This window comes from Drosophila serrata, unplaced genomic scaffold, assembly GCF_035046125.1.
Source record: "Drosophila serrata isolate PLE 108 unplaced genomic scaffold, ASM3504612v1 contig_193, whole genome shotgun sequence".
NCBI classification, from domain to species: domain Eukaryota; kingdom Metazoa; phylum Arthropoda; class Insecta; order Diptera; family Drosophilidae; genus Drosophila; species Drosophila serrata.
Window position 1 is genome coordinate 1 of NW_028257091.1, and position 17,202 is coordinate 17,202.

At 42.3% G+C, this 17,202-nt stretch overlaps 1 pseudogene; it reads right to left on the bottom strand.

Annotated features, from left to right (window-relative positions):
• Nucleotides 1–6,997: 6,997 nt before the first annotated feature.
• On the bottom strand, nt 6,998–13,654 carry LOC147644293 (uncharacterized; annotated as a pseudogene).
• Nucleotides 13,655–17,202: the final 3,548 nt, after the last annotated feature.

Genomic DNA, 17,202 nt, shown 5'->3' on the forward strand with positions numbered 1-17,202 from the left:
TACTGCATTGCTGTCCCCATTTTCTGCCTGAACACCAAAAACTGGCATATCGCTGCCTTTATTCACGTACTTGCAGATATATTTAATCGATTTCGCGGAATTGCAATATTCTACGTTGATGTGCGCTTTGTATGATTTTGACAATAGTGGTGAGTATGGAACCACCCAACGATTGTCTACCTCAATATCACCAATTCTCATTTTTAAAGTTGCCGAAGTCCCTCCATCTTCAGTTGACCGTCTCCTATACAGAGGATATCCATCGTCCCCTGTTACGGTGTTGGCTGAAACACTTCCCGTCTACCATGCATGGTGAACTTGGGTTGAGGGTACCACATGGGCCATGTTCTTGATGACAACTGCATGCAAATCTGTATCAACCTCGCATATCACATTGTCAATTTCTTCTGGAGTAATTTTATCATACAGCCAAATCAGTATGTGCGCATGCGGCAATCCTCTCTTCTGCCATTCTACTGAATACATCCAGCACCGCACAGATCCAAAAACTCCATGTTTCACAATGAAATCCATCAGTGACTTGAGCTTTTGTCCAAAAACACGGGCTGTGATGTCATGCCTAGCCCTATATGATTGTCCAGGAAATAACGGCTGTACTATCTTGTCCCAAGCTGGATTGCATGTGAAGGTGATAAATAAGTCTGGACGGCCGTAGCAACGAACATATGCCTGGGCATCTTGAGCATATTCATGCATATGGCGTGGACTACCTATGTATGAGGATGGCAAAATCGTGAGCTTTCCAACGTTGGTTGTATTACGGTCATTCATCACAGCATCCCGCAAATGGATATATTCCTCGGACCGAAGTTTCTTCTGATTCAATCGGAGGAACAGCAAACGTTCTGTTTCAATTTTTGCATACATATCGACAATGTACTAATGAAACAACTGACGACATTTCAATATATGATTGCAATCGGTCCTCCTAACCATTAACCTGTATGAGTAAAAGTTCATCGCGCAGCCGCTCAGTCTTTTGGATGGAGGCCCGTTCTTCGTCAGTCATATTCGTAATCTTACGTCTTTTTGCTTCTGTATTGCGAATACGACGACCCAATCTCCACTTCTTTGGTGGCATGACTTCGTTTCTTACTGAACCTGAACAAAAAAATAAAATTTGTATCTCCAATTTCTTCTTTCAATATGTTTTGAATGTTTGACAGGAAATGCTTTGATTCAGCTGGCTGCCTGTAGAGGGCGCAGCAGTAGGGGCACGGGGAAACGCGAAAAAAAGTGATATATTCCCAAATGCAGATAAGCTATCAACATCAAAAGTATACAATAACCGAGCTGGAACCTCAACGCATGTTGTGAAAATTTGGGCTTAAACGGTTCAGAACTTTTCAAGTTTCTTCTTTCAATATGTTTTGAATGTTTGACAGGAAATGCTTTGATTCAGCTGGCTGCCTGTAGAGGGCGCAGCAGTAGGGGCACGGGGAAACGCTAAAAAAATTGATATACACTTGGCCCTCGCTTAACACGGGGGTTACGTTCCTAGAAAATGTCGTGTTAAGCGAAACATGGATTCAGTACAAAATAAGGGGTTACGTTCTCAAAATTCAAAACTGGCAGCAATTAAAATTTTTGATTGTTCAAATTTGGTCGGTTTTTATTAAAGTTTCCTGTTTCTTTTTTCTGCCATTGTAAAAGCTGAAACTAATTTATTTTCATTGTGTATTCACTCTTTGATTTAATCAAGCTGTACTTACCACAAAATCTTTGACTTTTTATTTACGCGTCTGCAAAGCTCAAGATTTTTGCACCTACTACACACGCGTACATCTGACAGATTATACATATGTGGGATTTCCCTTTTTCGACAAGTAACCCATGCGTATGACACAGGCACTAACGCGATAAACGCAGTAAAAAAAATACATATCGATATTTTGCAATCGTGTAAGACCGAGTTAGTGCTAAAAGAGTTCGTGTTAAGCGAGGGCCAAGTGTATTCGCAACCGCAGATAAGCTATCTACATCAAAAGTAGACAATAACCGAGCTGGAACCTCAACGCATGTTGTGTAAAAATTTGGGCTTAAACGGTTCTGAACTTTTCAAGTCTATAAAGGATGTAGACACGAACAGAGCATTTTTATATATATAGATAAGCTCAAGGAATATGAACTTCACAATAGTGTAAAAATTGAATGTAACACCAATAGTTTACAAGATCAAGTTGTTAGTAGAAAAGAGACAGTATATTTTAATCATGAACGATCATTTGGACGATTATTTGGATTTAATAAGCGGTCTTACCAAATGAAAATGAAATTTACGTCTCGGATAACCCTGTTAATATTTTAAAAATAAATTCTGTTAGATTGGAGTGTAACATTGTTAGTGGATTATATGTGGGGAATATACCAAATCATGTGCTTCATGAATTTGGAATCAATGTTCCGCCTGGATATAAAATTATCATTACACCACGAAACTTGATTTATTTACCTGCTAACACCAGAGAAATAAGTACACTCGAAATACTGATAACTGATCAAAACGGAGAATTAATTAATTAGCGTGGAGAACCTGAATCAATTCGTCTGCCCTTACGATCAACAGAATTATTATTAGTAATAAAAAGACGCTACATAACTCCTTTGATAACATTATTAAATCTACAGTTGAAGTGAAACCATCATCATTTTCATCTTCAAAATCATCATCATCGTCAACCCGAGGTCCTTCAACGACCGACTTTAACAATAAAAAATAAATTGATTTTAAAATCATCGGGAACTTACAAATGAGATTCTCCAATGTTTCGGTTGCCTCAGATTCATCACATATTCTGCAGTTGCTGTTGTTGGTGTTGCCCAGTTTGACTGCATGCGCAGCAGCCCGGCGGTGACCTGTGAGAATTCCCACCACCACTCTGTAATCTATCCGGGGTAGATGCAGTACGAAGTGGCTGAGTTTATCATTGCGCTCTTTGCATATGATTTTGAGATTTTGCAGGTTGCGGAGTTTTTCTCTATCGCCTTTTTTTTGTGCGTCTGACCGCCTCTCCAACTAGCTTTGAAACGTTCTTAGGGAGAGGTTCTTTTGCGGGGTCTTTGCCATTGAGGTCCTGCTGGCTGGGAACCCAATAGATCCTCACTGACGCTGTCGTGCTAAGAATATCTAGTGCGTTCCTACACCAGTGCATTTAAGGAACTAACCGCTGACTATTACATGGATCTCATCCCCGCTGGACTGTCTACAAACAGGTTTACCGCCTCACGTGCTGCATTGGCTTGGTACCTCTTATGACAGCCTTGTCTCAGGGTCTGTACATTATATGCCAGCTCAAACTCATTCTTATATGCAGAGCAGTGCCTGCAACCACACTAAGACTTCGTTCAGCAGTGGCGGACGCACCATAGATATGTAAACCTAGTGCATCAGAGGGGGCGAGAGACCCTATGTTCTTAACATCTTTTTGGATGCGCATTGCGCAATGGTGGCCTTTTTCACCCTCTCTAGTACATAAGGTGTTCATGCCAACTTGCTATCTAGTACATTGCAGAGGTATTTGACTTGTATTTTCGCGCTCATCCTGGTTTTATTAATTCTTGGGGGGATCCATGGCGGTACATTGTGTCTCTTGTCGAAGAGAATGAGGTCCGTTTTCTCCGCGTTGATATTAAGTCCTACATTGTCCTCCGACTCTCATATCTTCCTGAGTGTTGATTCTATAATCGAGCTAAGAGTCAATGGACAGACTCCCGTAAAACTTGTGCTTATGTCGTCAGCATAGGTTGTTATTTTCGGTGCCTTGTAGTGTATACACATATGCATACTTAATCTATATATATAAAAATGCTCTGTTCGTGTCTACATCCTTTATAGACTTGAAAAGTTCAGAACCGTTTAAGCCCAAATTTGTACACAACATGCGTTGAGGTTCCAGCTCGGTTATTGTCTACTTTTGATGTAGATAGCTTATCTGCGGTTGCGAATGCACTTGGCCCTCGCTTAACACGAACTCTTTTAGCACTAACTCGGTCTTACACGGTTGCAAATTTGCACCCATTCCCCCTTTAACACGCTAAAAACCTCGTTCTTACACGATTGCAAAATATCGATATGTATTTTTTTTACTGCGTTTATCGCGTTAGTGCCTGTGTCATACGCATGGGTTACTTGTCGAAAAAGGGAAATCCCACATATGTATAATCTGTCAGATGTACGCGTGTGTAGTAGGTGCAAAAATCTTGAGCTTTGCAGACGCGTAAATAAAAAGTCAAAGATTTTGTGGTAAGTACAGCTTGATTAAATCAAAGAGTGAATACACAATGAAAATAAATTAGTTTCAGCTTTTACAATGGCAGAAAAAAGAAACAGGAAACTTTAATAAAAACCGACCAAATTTGAACAATCAAAAATTTTAATTGCTGCCAGTTTTGAATTTTGAGAACGTAACCCCTTATTTTGTACTGAATCCATGTTTCGCTTAACACGACATTTTCTAGGAACGTAACCCCCGTGTTAAGCGAGGGCCAAGTGTATATCAATTTTTTTAGCGTTTCCCCGTGCCCCTACTGCTGCGCCCTCTACAGGCAGCCAGCTGAATCAAAGCATTTCCTGTCAAACATTCAAAACATATTGAAAGAAGAAATTGGAGATACAAATTTTATTTTTTTTGTTCAGGTTCATTAAGAAACGAAGTCATGCCACCAAAGAAGTCGAGATTGGGTCGTCGTATTCGCAATACAGAAGCAAAAAGACGTAAGATTACGAATATGACTGACGAAGAACGGGCCTCCATCCGAGAGACTGAGCGGCTGCGCGATGAACTTTTACTCATACAGGTTAATGGTTAGGAGGACCGATTGCAATCATATATTGAAATGTCGTCAGTTGTTTCATTAGTACATTGTCGATATGTATGCAAAAATTGAAACAGAACGTTTGCTGTTCCTCCGATTGAATCAGAAGAAACTTCGGTCCGAGGAATATATCCATTTGCGGGATGCTGTGATGAATGACCGTAATACAACCAACGTTGGAAAGCTCACGATTTTGCCATCCTAATACATAGGTAGTCCACGCCACATGCATGAATATGCTCAAAATGCCATGGCATATGTTCGTTGCCACAGCCGTCCAGACTTATTTATCACTTTCACATGCAATCCAGCTTGGGACGAGATAGTACAGCTGTTATTTCCTGGACAATCGTATAGGGATAGGCATGACATCACAGCCCGTGTTTTCAGACAAAAGCTCAAGTCACTGATTGATTTCATTGGGAAACATGGAGTTTTTGGATCTGTGCGGTGCTGGATGTATTCAGTAGAATGGCAGAAGAGAGGATTGCCGCATGCGCACATACTGATTTGGCTGTATGATAAAATTACTCCAGAAGAAATTGACAATGTGATATGCGAGGTTGATACAGATTTGCATGCAGTTGTCATCAAGAACATGGCCCATGTGGTACCCTCAACCCAAGTTCACCATGCATGGTAGACGGGAAGTGTTTCAGCCAACACCGTAACAGGGGACGATGGATATCCTCTGTATAGGAGACGGTCAACTGAAGATGGAGGGACTTCGGCAACTTTAAAAATGAGAATTGGTGATATTGAGGTAGACAATCGTTGGGTGGTTCCATACTCACCACTATTGTCAAAATCATACAAAGCGCACATCAACGTAGAATATTGCAATTCCGCGAAATCGATTAAATATATCTGCAAGTACGTGAATAAAGGCAGCGATATGCCAGTTTTTGGTGTTCAGGCAGAAAATGGGGACAGCAATGCAGTACGAGTTGTCGATGAAATATCTCAATACCAGGCTGGAAGATACATAAGCAGCAACGATGCTGCATGGAGAATTTGTTCGTTCCCCATTCATGAACGCTATCCAGCTTTAGTTCACTTGGCAGTCCATTTGGAGAATGGTCAACGTGTCTATTTCATAGAAAGAAATGTGCAAGAAAGAGTCCTGAATCTGCCAGCGACAACTCTGACTGCCTTCTTCACCTTATGCCAGGAAGATGATTTTGCTGGAACCTTGATGTATTCAGAAGTGCCCTCTTAACCACAATATGCCACAGAGAAACGTGGCAGGGTACAGCTAGTATATATATATATATGCTTATGATTAATAAATTATTCCTCAGTACATTCCCAGCCCCAAGACTGAAATAACCACTCAATCCTCGAAATGCTTAAAAAAAAAGTTTTCAGAGTTAAAATATGTTGTAATTTTAGGTTGAGTAACACAAATAGTTTTATTTAGGAGTAGTTTTAATGAGAGATTAGTCTTTTTGTTTCTTATTCAAGTTCTAAGCGATGGAGAGGTGATGGTACATAAAAAGACTTAGAGATGGTACTTATTCGATAACAATATATATATTCATTCGTAAAGTATACGATCGCTGTGGTAATGGTATACCAGGGATGTCGATCAGTGCGCTGCCAATTGTATTTCCAATACTTCCCCTCAATTGCATAGGTGTTGATCGACGTAATGTATACCCAACAATGTTTTGCAGGTGTTGTGCTTTGAAGCCCCAAGTTCTTTTGTCAATATGTCCGCTGGCATTTCGGTCGTTGGATTGTAGTTTACGGATATAGTTCCTTCTTCAACAAGCTCACGGATGAAATGGTGGCGGATGTCAACATGCTTGGTACGTTTGTGGAATACCGGGTTGCGTGTAAGTTGACATGCTCCTTGATTGTCGTTGTGAATGACAGTTGTACTCAGTTGGCCCAAAACCTCTTCTAGAAAGCTTCTTAGATGAACTGCTTCTTTCGAGGAATCAGATACGGCCATGTACTCTGCCTCTGTGCTTGATAATGCAACAGTCCGTTGCTTTCTACTTTCCCAGGATATTGCTGCATTTGCGAACATAAAAGCAATTTCCGCATTTCTCGGCGGCAAGTGGCTTAAGGTTCAGTTCTTTGAGTTGATTATCCAGCTCTTTGTACCATTGCCGTCCACTTTGTTTTAGGCCATATAAGGCCTTTCTTAACACACCTTTCTGCACACCTTCTCGGGCCCATATATTTTCTTCTCTTCTTCTGTCAAGATTTCTTGAAGCTCAGGTGGTACGCTAATGTAAAGCTCTTCCTCAATGTCTCCATTTAAATAGGCGCTGTTGAAATCGAATTGATGAATATCTAATCCGAGTTTCGTAGCTAAAGCTATTAAAATTTTTATTGAGCTCATTCGGGACACTGGAGAGAAGGTCTCGTCGTAATCAATGCCTTCGCGTTGGGTAAATCCTTTTGCAACCAGCCGAGCTTTTCGGCAACTTATCTTTCTGTCGGGCAAATATTTGGTTCGAAGTACCCATTTTGTTTCGATTACTCTGTGATTTTTTTTGACGATCAACTACTTCCCAAGTATTGGTCTTTTTCAATGACTTAAACTCGTTTATCATTGCCTCCTTCCATTCGATTGTATTCGGGCCTTTAAGGGCTGCGCTTGCAGTTGGTTCATTTGGGTTTGTTGCGAGTGAAGTAGCTTCATAAAAACATCTTCTTGGTCGGAATCGGGGTGCTCGTTGGGTGTTTCGGTTCTGTCTGTAATTATTTGATTGTAAATTAATTTTGGCCTTCCTGGTTTACCTGTTAATAGCTTCTTTGGCCTTCCGCGACCGCGCTTCATCAGTACTTCTGGTTCTGGCTGCATATCATCTTTCTCGGAGTCCTCTGGCTTGGGATCATCTGGTTGACTGCTTTCATTGTCCTCTGGGTAGTCATATTCTGGTTTGTCGACTGCTGCCGATTGTATGTTGATATTAAATGGGAGTTCCATAAACTCTTCGTATTGATAATCGTTCCCAAATAGGTTTGTGAAAACGACATCTCGACTTTTAATTATCGTTCGAGTTTTCACATCATACAATCTGTAAGCTTTGGCGTCGCTGCAGTATCCAACGAATACACATTTCTTGGACTTTGAGCTAAATTTACTCTTCGACCGTTTGTCCAGCGAGTACGCAATTTGACCAAACTTCTGCATATGCTTGATCGTTGGGATGCGATTATTCCACAGTTTGAATGGTGAATTGGTTTGGAGAACCAAGCAGACTTCTTGAAGGACATCTATTTCTTATGTAATTTGCGGTGTTTACAGCCTCGGCCCAGTAACTCGCAGGCAGTCTGGCCTGTAACATCAGGCAGCGAGCATTCTTCATTCTTCTTGATTCTTCATTCTCACCACCTGATCATCACTCACATCAATCATCATCAAACCAAGCGACTGCTCACACAACTCAAACCTCCCCCCATACATCACCATTGATGAGATCTCCACCCTCAGTGCTTGAAGAGAGTTCAATAAATTTTAATGTTAGTGAACTAGCACGAGATCATATTTTGGATAAAACATATGGACCATACAAAAATGACTCTGGTCAATTAATGTTGGAGAATAATCAAATAAATGTATCAAATAGTTTTAGTTTGGGCATGGGCAAAACTGGCAACTCACTAGCGGATTATATTCTTTAATATTTCATCATCTACCAAAAAAATTATAATACAGATGATCTGGAGCTATATAGAGAAATTTTACAAAACACTAATGCCTACCGAAGAAATTTTCTACCAAACGGACAAGTGAAAGGAACGAGAGCATTAAAATATTCTCAAATTATCAATCCACTTTTAGCTAATTTAACCGTCACTTAGTCTACACCCAAACGCGATAAAGAAAACGTAACCGGGTCTGGTTTCATGACACTTGAAAGGAATAAACCTAATTATGTATACTGGGACGATCCAAATGAGTTAGTGGAACGACTTCAACTTTTAATAGCTTCGGAAACAGCTGGAAATACAAATCACACAAACAAAATTACATCGATAATTGAAGAGCTCCGAGAGGCCAAAATTATATTCTAATTTAGTATATATTTATGTTGTAATACTCAAATGAAATTATACTCATCATGACCGTTGACAAGTTTGAACGTTATATTCATGAAAAGCAGAAAACAAATAATTTAAAACGATATGAGAAAACTGAGACGGGACTCTACCTAGATACTGATGGAAACTTTAATATAAAACAAGAAAGGAAGCTAACTTCGGCACGCCGAAGTTTATATACCCTTGCAGATAGAACTTCTATGAATAAAAAACCATACAATACAAATTATATATCTTTGTGTTAAAAAACAATGAAGTAATACCTGCTTTCATTTCATTCACCTATACATATTATATTTGCAGTTTTACATTCACTGATTTGCATTTTTCCTCCACATCAAACGATCGTTTGTATGGCACCTATATGATATAGTCGTCCGATTTTCATGAAATTTGCCACAAAATTTAAGGCTTATATAAAATGGCTATACCTCAAATTTGATGAAAATCAGCTGAAAACTAAAAAAGTAAAAAATTTATCTGTATTAATTTTCCGATCATTCCTATGGCAGCTATATGATATAGTCGTCCGATCCGGCCCGTTCCGACATATATAGAAGGCTAACTACAAAGTTTCATTCAGATAGCTTAAAAACTGAGAGCATAGTTTGCGTAGAAACGGACAGACGGACATGGCTAGATCGACTCGGCTGTTGATCCTGATCAAGAATATATATACTTTATATAGTCGGAGGTGCCTCCTTCACTGCGTTGCAAACTTCTGACTGAAATTGTAATACCCTGCAAGGGTATAAAAAGGCGTATAAAAATGGTGGTTTTCCAAAAGAAAACGCAGACATCGTCATCAAAGAATATGTTGTTAAAGCTATTCATGAGTTGAGAGTATCCTTAACATCATTGATTACAAAATTTCAAGAAGCAATTGGTCAAAGTTTTGATGGTGTTGCGGCAATCGATACTGATACAGAGGGTAATTTTAATATTCAACGTGAAAAAAATGTCGGGATTCCCAAAGAATCTATAGATATTGGTAGGTTGCAGTGGTGAGGCCCATTGCTGGGGCCTCCAATTAGAGCTAAGCTCCTTTTTGTTCCACACCCTCTGTTTATTGTTGTTATACACTATCAGTACCATCCAGAGTCAGCCATGAAACCTAGGATTGCCGAAACTTTCAGCTTTCCTATGTTTCTCAGTGACTCCATCTGGTAGGCGCCGAAGTGGCGAAATCTGATGTGGTTTAGCGCTGGGCAGAAGCAAAGCAGATGTTCCTGTGTCTCTTGCTCTGTAGGTTGCTTACAGCTTCTACAGATTGCGTTGTGTGGCAGTCCCAACTTCATTGCGTGCGAACCGATCGTCCAATGTCCCGTGGTGAGTGCCGTGAACCTGCTGATATCCCGCTTGCTGTTGGATAGCAGTTCCCTGGTTCGTTTTTCGTCGTACCTCGGCCAGCATTCCCTTGACCTTCTGTGATCACTCTTGCTTTGCCATGGGATCCTTTGTCATGGATCCTTGTCTGGATCGCGTTTAGGGAGATCGGTAATTCGAAGTCAGAACTTAGCCCTGCCGAGCCTGCACGGGCTAGTTCGTCTGCCTTCTCATTTCCTGGGATCTCGTTTTGTCCCGGTACCCATGTTACTTGTACCTTATTTTTGTCGGCAAGTCTATTAAGGGCCTTCTTGCATTCTGCCACTAGTCGTGAGTTCGTTTTCACGGCAGATAGGGATTTTATAGCCGCTTGGCTATCCGAGTAGATTCAAACTCTTTTGCCCCTGAGGTCCTGCCTTAAGGAAAGTTCGACTGCTTCCCTTATGGCTAGTAACTCAGCCTGAAAGACCGTCGCTGAGTTAGAGAGATTGAAAGCCTGTTCAATTCTCCAATTTTCAGCGAAGATCCCAGCCCCTACGCCGCAGCTCATTTTTGAGCCATCGGTGTAGAGGGACACCTCGTTCTCCACTACTACTCTGCCCCTACTCTAGTCTTCCCTTGATGGGTATGATGTCGAGAATGTATTCCCGAATTTCATTTCCGCGATCATGTAATCGGTCTTAACGTCTGTGTTAATGCCACTGTTTACAAGGATCTTGCCGTGCCCGGCGCCGTAGTCCCTCCAGCAATTGCTCGCCTTCAGTCTTACTGCGCTCTGTGCCGCAGTGTCCTTCACGAACAGCTCTATCTGCATTATATCCAGGATGGCGTTGAGAGCAGCCGCGGGGCATGAGCGCATTGCACCCACTGCCCCCGCACTCGCTGCCCGTTGCATCCGTGTCAGCTTCGTTCTGTTGTAAGCCCTAGTTAGTGCCGGCCACCATACTAGGGCTCCATATGTAAGAATTGGTCGTACCACTGCAGTGTTGAGCCATAAAATTATCTTTGGGTGCAGTCCCCATTTGTTTCCAAACATTTTCCTGCAGGAGTAGAATGCGATGCTTGCTTTCCTTACTCCTTCTGCAATGTTAGCTTTCCATAAGAACTTTTTATCCAGGATAACTCCTAGATACTTCGCTCGCTCCGATAGTTTTAGCTCCATGCCGTTAATACTGGGCATGTTAAAGGGTGGTATCGTAGTTCTTCGCGTGAAGAGCATAAGTTCCGTTTTAGTGGGGTTGATACCTAGTCCGCAGGTTTTTGCCCATTTGTTTAATCGACCTAGCGCACCCGTCATTATTTCGCTAATAACGTCAGGGTATGGTCCTGATACGAGCAGTACTACGTCGTCCGCGTATGCAACTGCTTTGACTCCACCCGTATTGAGGTCTGTCAATATGGCGTTCATATTTGTGAGCCAGAGTAGGGGCGATAGTACCCCGCCCTGAGGTGTGCCCCTCTTCACAGTCCGTGTGAGGTGAGTGCCACTCAGTTTGGCTGTGATCGTCCTGCTCTTTAGCATGACTCCGATCTACTCTCTGATGCCTCTCTCAATACCTAGCAAGTTGAGGGAGCCCAGGATAGAGTCGGGGTTCACGTTATTGAACGCTCCTTCGATGTCTAGGAAGGCTGCCATCGTGTATTGTTTGTGTTGTAATGTCTTCTCGACATGATGTACAACTACGTGTAGTGCTGTTTCCGTTGATTTTCCTCTGCGGTACGCATGCTGCGCATCCGAGAGTTGATGTCCTTCAAGAGATTCTCGGATGTGGACGTCCAGGAGTCTCTCTAGTGTCTTCAGGGCGAAGGAGGTGAGACTTATCGGTCTATAATCCTTTGCTAGGATAGCCTCCCTCCACAACAGTGGGATGTGCGTCAGTCTTAAACAAGCTTCGTAAATGGCTTCTAGCCATTTGCAGATGCTATACTTGGCTGATTGTAGCATTGCCGGTATTAAGCCGTCTGGGCCCGGGCTTTTATACTTATCGAAAGAATCTATTGCCCATTGAATACGCTCAGTGGTAATGATGTCTTTCGTAGGTGTATCCATTTGAGAGTTCGTTCCCTCCTCCGGTTCTGAGATCACTCTTAGGCTTCCTGGGAAGTGGGTGTCGACTAGTAGCTCTAGTGACTCCTCAATTGTCGTCGTAGCAGAGCCGTCTGCTCTGTTGATCAGGGTAGGGCTTATGTGCCCCTTGGCGAGGATTTTGCTTACTCTCGCCGTGTCCTTTATGCCTTCCAGTGACTCGCAGTAGTTTTGCCAGGACTCTTTCTTGGCCTTGTATACTGCCTTCTTGTAAATTTTTTGTGCCTCTTTGTATGTTCCCCAATCCCGGGTTACATAGCTGTGGTTAAAGGACTTTCTCGCGCTCTTCCTGAGCTCGCTTAATTCCTTTGTCCACCACGGTGGGTATTACTTCTTCGAGAGTGTTAGCTTACAAGTCTCTTTGAAAGCGTAGTTCAGAATATTAGTTAGGCCCTCGACTTCCTTGTCGAGTGCCTTTGCAGTGGATATAGTCTTGATCCTCCTGCCGTTTACTTTAGATCGGACAATCTCGCTGAAATTGTTCCAATCCGTCTTACGGGGGTTCCTTGGCACCTGTTTCTTAACTGGTGTCGTTAATTCAAAGAAAATGTACCTATGGTCTGAGAAGGAGTGTTCTGTCGATACCCTCCAGTTCTCGACCCTGTAATTGTTCTGCTCTATATGTAATGTGAGGTCTAACACCTCTTCCCAACCTTGAAAATTTTTCGTACTCGGAAAGATGAAATTCGGCGTATTGCCCTTATTACATATTGTTACGATTCTACAGATAATATTATCAAAGAGTGACTCACCTCTTTCGTTAGTCTCCGAACTCCCCCAGAGCGTGTGTCTTGCGTTCGCATCACACCCGAGCACCAGGGTCGACTTCGTCACTTCCGCCCATTGCAGCAGCTTGACTACCGGCTCAGGCGGGGCCGGCTCGTCATGGGCCATGTACGCCGATGTTCCCATCCGCTGCCACGAATCTGACCACTGCTAGGTCAGGTGTGCTGAGGTTGGGACAGAGAAAAGCATTAAAGTGATTTTTAATTACAATGCAAGCTCTCGACCTACCATTCGAGTTTGTGCACAGTAGTGTGTATCCTTGGATTCTCAATCCAGCGACTTGCCCGTCCCTGGTCAAAGGCTCCTGTATTAGACCGATGTCGATATCCCTCTCCCTTAGAAGGATCGTGAGATTAGCTGAAGCGTGCGAGCTGCGCTTCAGGTTAATCTGCACGATTCTCGACATCGATGTTGGTGGGGGTGGCGTCTGGAGATTTGTCGTCGATGACCATGTCGTCATTTGTTGGTGTCATCGACCTCCTCCAGAATCTCGTCCGGCTCGGCCAAGAAGACCTTAATCTTGGCCTTCCTGATGCCGTACCTGACCTTGTGGTCCATTGCCTCCAGCTGGGGCAGACAGCGCTGGTTGATCAGCAGGAGGAAAGGCTGACTCGCCTTCATCTCCTGCTCTGCTCTGAGGATGGTCCAGTCCTCTGTATGTATGTCTGGGTTCTGGGCCTTCAGACAGGCGATCACCTTAGCATGGTCAGTTTGGCCTTTTGGTAACCAGATGCGAGCTCTGGGTCTCCTTGGGATCTCCCTGGCGTGGACTAGCCTAATCTTAAGGCCAGCCCATGTGTCGCTGATCTTAGCCACACACTCCGCCAGGAAGCTTCGGGAGAACCCATCGTCGCACCTGATGACCCGGTGCCCTCTAACCACGTCTGAGGAGTCGAAGGAGGGGATGGGGCCGGTCGGCATGCTAACCAACCTGTCGGTCACCATGTCGGCCAATTTGGCCTCGATCTCCTCCCACTTCTCCGACAGCAGGCGACCGTCGTCATGGAGCTCGTCCACCAGTGCCATAGCCAGACTGTCTCTGGCCACTTCACTTAACTTCTTTGCCTGGCTGACAAAGTTCGTCGCTCGCGGCTTACCCTGTGGGTCCTTCGCTCTCTTAGGTGCGCTTTCGCTCACTTCCTGTGAGCGAATTCGCTTTGCCTTCGAGGGCTGGAACGCCCCCGGGTTTGCCGCTTTGTAATTCTCATATTCCGCGATCTCCGCAAGGAATTTGGCCTTGTCCTGGGCATCCCGAGGGTCAGTTTTGCCCTCAGCCTCGTTCTTGGCTATCTTGCCGAGAACTAAGCGGGCTCTGTTAACCCTCGCTCGTCTCTGATGGTGAGACAATTTCGCTATCTCTGAGGTGGTGCTCAGCTGAGCCCCACCTGTGTGTTTCGATTGGGGAGTGCTACTCGCTCTCCCCTCGGGTTGCGACTCTTCTTCGTCGGTCTCCGATACAATGTGAGATGCAGCGACCAATCTCGGCCTCTGCATCTCCTTCTCGTCCTTCGTAGACAGTTTTTGGGGTTTATCCTCTCCCAGGAGTTCCGAAGCTCGGTTTGAAGTATTCATTGCATATCATGAACGGCCGCTTTGCTCGACCTGGCAAGCGCAGCGGGCCAGAGGGGGTTTGGGGCTTTGAAAACAGGTCGACCGCAGCTTCGCCCCAAAACTGCGGCAAGGCCACTTACGACCCAGGGTTGCCTGGCCCTGGGAAGGCTCCGTGCAGACACAGCTTGGAATTACCCCTCAGCTGCGAACCTGGAAGACAGTGTGCACGGGTCGCATCACACACCTGACTTGAGGGGAGGCTTGATTAAAGACTGCCTAAGTCCGCCCGACTACAATTGGTCAGCATCCCCGGTCGAGCCTCGACTGGGGACCTGCTTCCAGCCGCCCTCGCTTGGAGAGTGTAGTCGCACTACCGATGGTGTACACCGTTACGGCAGATGACACAGTCATCCGTTGATCCCCCTGTGCACCCTATCGGCTGACGGCCATCTGTAGATATAGCCAACAAGGAATATGACGAAAAGTCTGTAAAGAGGCTGAGGGATTCTATTATTTCACATCAACAAGATTTAATTGTCAGTATTCCTGATGAGAAAACTGCAGATATTGAAGATCGATAAGAGAGACTTGAGGTTGTTGGAATTCTTGGAATTTGCGTGGGGTAAAGCACTTAAATCTAAGTCTGCAAAAGATGTTGTTGAAGCAATGGAGAAAATATTTCAATCTGGGCGTGGAGTACAAAAGCATCTTCAAACAGATAACGAAAACGATTTTTTTTTACGAACAACTTAAGCCTTTGATGGATCGACATCAAAGAAATCATTATTCAACATTTAGTACTTTAAAGGCTTCAATTGTTGAGAGATTCAACAGAACATTAAAAGAACTTATGTGGAAAGAGTTTTCTTACAACGGGAGCTATAAGTGGGTTGAAATCTACAAAAAATTAATTAACTTTTAAAACAACAAAATACACAGGACTATAAAAATGGCTCCTATCGATGTGAATGTTGAGAATGAGAAACACATCTTGGGAACGGTATACAATATAATAAAAATGTTTACAGGTAGCAAACTGAAAATTGGTGACAATGTTCGAATTTCAAAATATAAGGGAGTATTTGAGAAATCGTACACTCCAAATTGGAATGTTGAAATATTTACGATATACGAAGTGCAAAATACATATCCAACCACATATCTATCCATTAACTTTTAAAACAACAAAATACACAGGACTATAAAAATGGCTCCTATCGATGTGAATGTTGAGAATGAGAAACACATCTTGGGAACGGTATACAATATAATAAAAATGTTTACAGGTAGCAAACTGAAAATTGGTGACAATGTTCGAATTTCAAAATATAAGGGAGTATTTGAGAAATCGTACACTCCAAATTGGAATGTTGAAATATTTACGATATACGAAGTGCAAAATACATATCCAATCTATTAGAAGATTTAAATGGAAATCCTATTAAGGTTGGATTCTATAAGGAAGAGCTGAAAAAAACTAGATTTCCCAATACCTACCTAGTTGAGAATGTACTTAAAAGAGAGGGGAAAAGATGTCTTGTACGTTGGTTGGGTTTCCCGAAAACCGACGACAGCTGGATAAATAACTCTGAAATTTTATAATGAAATAAAGACACAAGCAGTTTCATGCTTTCATTTGGATATTTATTTATATATTTTTTTAAATTTTTTTCTTTTCATTGATTCAATTTTATTCTAATCTTAATATTATATACACATAGATTTAATTTATTTTTATTCTTATAGTAAGTATTTTTAAATAAATTATTATACTAGAAATACAAAATAAATGATGTTTTTATTTAAATACAATTTTTGGATCTCTCATTTTATCCATTGAAATAGAATGCCATATTAAATTTTTTTCGAATTCGTCGAGCGCACTTTTGGTATCATCTAATTTTCTTTTAAGAGTTCCTCTCTCACCCTCATTATTTGGGGTGTTTCCTAGAGCAGACATTCGGCTATGCCAAACCCTTGAATCTGCTTCTAGAGCTGCCATACAGCCTTTAATTTCCCTACGAACTGTTTTATAATGACCTATTGCTAGAGTGGATATTCCATCATCACCTATAACTCTTTTGTCATCCTTATTATCTAAAGTTATTTTTGTAATTTTTAATGTACTAATTTCATGCCCTCTCGACCTTAACATGTACATGCTATCACTTTCTTGTTGTCCTGTTAACAAACAATTTTTATAATTGTTAAAAGTAATCTTCTCCAAACAACTTCGTTTCACTCCCTTATTTTTTTAACACATGTTTCAGGCTCGCTACCTACACCCGCTGCTGTGTAGGCATACATTTTTGAGCGAAGACCCACAAACTCAGTCAGTGACCTACCCTGCAGAACCCTAAGCGCTTCTTATTACACTGCTGGAAATTATATAGCCTAGCCAATTGATCTGGATATTCAGATGTATCATATTTTAAAGCAACATCTTCACGAATGTCACTATATAAATCCTCTGTTTTAATAGAGTAGATAAATGAATCTGTATCCATTTAGTTTAATTTAAGTGCATTCTGAAATTTGGGTTTCATATATGAGTA